The sequence below is a fragment of the Puma concolor genome, chromosome C1 (genome assembly GCF_028749965.1).
Source record: "Puma concolor isolate L17-30 chromosome C1, mPumCon1.1.hap2, whole genome shotgun sequence".
NCBI lineage: Eukaryota > Metazoa > Chordata > Mammalia > Carnivora > Felidae > Puma > Puma concolor.
This window is the reverse complement of record NC_141674.1, coordinates 221,704,111-221,708,135: the sequence shown is the minus strand read 5'-3', so window position 1 is coordinate 221,708,135 and position 4,025 is coordinate 221,704,111.

Here is a 4,025-nt window from a genome sequence, read left to right as displayed (position 1 = left end):
CATCCCCAAGCCCGTCCCACAGCCGAGGACACGGAACTCCCATCAGGCAGGTTTTCATCTCCCCAAGCAAAACAAGAGGGGCGGCTCTTCTGGAAAGAGGTGGAATGCATCGCTTAGGGCACGGTCTTATTGAGTCACCGGGAGGCCCAAACAGTTCGTGTGGCCGTGACCACGCTCTGGCATTAGTCAGACCCCTGCCCCCAGCGGTATGCCCTCGCTCCCTTCTTCCAAGTGTTGGGTCGTCCCGGGTTTGTCCATTCGGACGTTTCAGGGCGTGTGCACAGGAAAGGCCCAGAAGAGCAGACTTGGGTCCGAGGGGGTTGGAGGCCATGCAGGAAGCAGAGAAAATGTAAAGATGCTGTGACTCCTCCCTGCAGGTGACCCAGGCCGGAGCGTCCACAGGGGCTTGTGAGCGGGGAGGTGGCTCCAGGGCCGTGCTCACAAGCAGGACCCCACACCCCAGCTGCCCCCCCGAGCCCCGCTCTCTGCTGCTGCCTGAGTTGATTTTAGCTCATCTTCCAGGACTTCACTAGGACGTTGAAATCGTGTCGAGCTCAACCTTGTCAGCCGTTGCCAATAAAGGAAAGTCCTCCCATTAGGAGGAGGCACTGGCGGCCAGAGCGCTGGAGGGAGAACGGAGAGAGACGCCTGGGCAAGTCTCCCGCGGACCCCGTGTCCTCGTGTCACTGCCGGATGATAGCAGGCATGTGCACTTGGCGAGGCGGTAACAGCTTCTCGGCCTTGTCCCTGCGGGGGCGGCTGGAGGAAACCCAAACCGGCCCCCGCCGGGCGATGTGACTTTCTGGTTTACTGACATGGTACCAATTTCGAGACGGGGCTGGTGGGTTTTGCGTTCAGAGACACCCGCATCTGCTCTTCTACGTGCGTCTAGCGAGGCCTGTGGTTGAGGCCCGTGGGCGGGCGCCTTCAGCCTTGCTGTTCTGGGAGCCTCTGCGGGACCCCTTTCCCTCCCAGAGGGACCTGTCTTCAGAGTCGAATGGTTGAAAGGCTCTTCTCCTGGGGACAGTGTCGTGTTCCCTATGGGGGGAACGAGGCCGGGCCCCCTGAAAACATCTGTGCGGGAAGAGAGGCAGGAGCGTTCAGACATCGCGGCTGGAGAGGTTGGAAGGGGCGTCCGTCCACGAACACCCGGGAGGCTGACTTCAGAGATCGAGTAACGGGGAAGGCTCTCGCCAGAGACGGTCCCGGATCTGGGGCCAGCACAGTCCTCCTCCTCTGACGCGGGGGACGCCCTCCTCACTTCCGCCTGATTCCGCGGAGCTCCTCCGCATCAGGATACGGACTGGCTTCAGACTGTATCATGTGCCAGCTCCGTCGCGTGCCCAGACCCGGCTCCTCCGTCCTGATGCCCGGCCCTGTGGTCACTCCCTCTGCAGGGTTTCTCCCTGCCCGTTCCCTGCTGAGGGTGGTCCGCCTCTGTCTTCCCACGCCCAGATGACAGGCTGCCCCCCATCTCCCCAGTTCCACGGGCTAAGGCAGAATCTTCCACAGTCACCACCTCTATGCCTGCCTCCTGAAGTGACCTCTGCTGCTTCTTTAAGGTCACAGGCTACTTACTGTCTTGGGCTGAACAGTGTCTTCCAGGAATCTCAGAATGGACCTTGTTTGAAAACAGGGTCTTTGCAGATGTAATTAGCCAAGGATCTCGAGCTCAAATCAGCCTGGATTTAGGATGGGCCCCACAGGGAAGGGCCAGTGTCCACGGAAGGAGAGGGGAGGGCGCAGAGGTGGAGCGATTCCGCACAGCCCAGGGGCCCTGGGGGCCTGGGGTGGGGGGACCTGGGAGGGAGTCTCCCTGGAGCCCCCAGGGGGGCATCTCACTCCGTGAGCGGACACATTTCAAGCACCCACCTGCGGCCCACAACTTCTAGAGCAGGCCTGCCTAAACCGCAAGACACTTCTGAGAAAACCTTGCTGAACACTCACCTTGCAGGTGGGAAAGCCAAGGTTAAAACCGGTGAGCGCAGCACCCCCGCACCATTGGGCCATTCGTGTTCCGGAACGGGGACTGAGCCACCCCTCTCCCTCAGCGTCACCCTGCCGTGACAGCGTCGTGGCCCATCCCACGGGGTCACAGACACTCTGTGCTCAAGGGCCCGCAGAAACCAGGCCGTGTGCACGACTGGGTGAGCAAGTGGGGGTCCCTGCGCCCGCACCCCAGCCCCGCCCCCCAGCATCATGGCCCACACCTGACCTCCATCTTTGCCCTTCCTCTGATGTCGCACACCTTACAGACCTTCCCGGGGGAGAGACGGCCCCTCCCAGGGCCAACCAGTTCTTCCCCACAGCCAAGGGCTCAGCCAGGAGCTTGCCTCTGGCAGGCGAACCACCCAACCCCGAGCCAGACCTCCTGTCCCTGAACCCTGCTCCAGTGTGCAGGGGTCTTCGGGCTGTGAAGGGTGAGGGTCACAGCGCTCCCCTGCGTGGGGACAGAACGGGGGTGATGGTGGGCAGACCCCCACCCACATACAGAGTGGGGGGCCCTTCGGGACTGAGGCAAGGGGCTCTGGGGCAAGTGGAGAAGGTGACCTTGGGGTTCCTACTAAGTCGGGCAGACGGGCCGTGAGCCAGAGGAAAAACAACAATGGGCCAGACCCGGGGGGTCTCTACACCCCCAGCTGGGCCAGCGGGCCCTATCCCACGGCTGTGTGTGGGGTCCGCCCTCGGGACGCCCCACGGAGCATGGCTCTGGGCCCTGCGCAGAGTAAACACAGCACGGGTCCAAACCCCCATCCCCCTGCCAGCTCTCATGAGGGCAGGGACGACTCTCATCCCCATTTGCCAGGTGGAGAAACAGAGGCACAGGGCCGCAAGGATCACCCGCAGAAGCGCACCTGAGCTGTGCGTCCACACCCTTCAGCTAGGAGGCTGAACCGGCTCTCCTGGGCCGAGGTCGTGTCACTCAGGCTGCTGTCAAGGAAAATCCAGAAACCTCGGTGGCTCGGCGCAATGAGATGCAATGCACGCCCTGCACCGCCCGGGCACTGGTGACGGGTCCCATGTTCCATGCGGGCAGTCAGGCTCCCAAGCTGGTGAAGTCTAGGCCATCTCCGTGCCTGGCTTCCAGCGCGGGCTGTTACCAGCAGTTGTGGGAGGAGGCTCTCACTCTGCTCACACTCGTTGGCCAGAACGAGCCCCGTGGCCGCTGCTGATCTCAAGGGCATGGGAAGTGTGGCTGTGCCAGGGTTTGGTGACCGCTCGGCGGTCTGGGGTGCAGGCTTTGGGCAGGTGGCCCCACTGTCCTAGCTGCCAGCTGCCTCTCTCCCCGTTCCCTAATCATCAGTCTGGGCCATGTCATTGTGCAGAGGGCTTTCTGGGGGGTCGGGGGAGGCCTACCCCCTGGATCTGCGTGCTGGCACTGTGGGGTCACTGCTTTCCTTGGTACGGGGCTGGGGCTCAGGGCCGCCTCAACGCCTTCTCTCGGTGGGCTCCGGGGCAGCTGTCCCCCTGACACCCTGCCCTCGCGTCTGCCCAGCGAGGTGGCACCTGGTGTAAGGTGGGGCTTCTAGGTTCACACAGGCCGCGGCTCATTTCGCCAGCTCGTCCTGCAGTGGGAGCGTTGGGGCCAGGGCCCAGGCGATGAAGCGTTCCTCTGCTGTGGTCCCTGCGTGCGTTCGTCTCCCGGGGACCTCGATTGGAAAGAGCGATCGCGATAACGAGAGTGGCAGCCAAGCTTCGTGGACGGTCTTCTGGCCAGGCAGCATTCTAAAAACCTTACGTGTGCTGATTAATCCTCCTAACGGTCGTAGGATAAACATTAGCATAAGGTCCATTTTATAGATGGATACACTATAAATAAACAGTGGTCTTTGGGCTATAGAGGCACGGACTGTTCGTGTAACTGATGAGCCACACGGAGTGAGGTTTGAACTCGCATGGTTTGACTGCAGGGCCCGCACTCAGCCCCTGGAGCCCTTGAGCCCTGGCAAATACATCACCACACAAGAAAGACAATGGCTCCTTCACTCCTACCCATCACCCTAACAACACAGGATTTCCGTGGT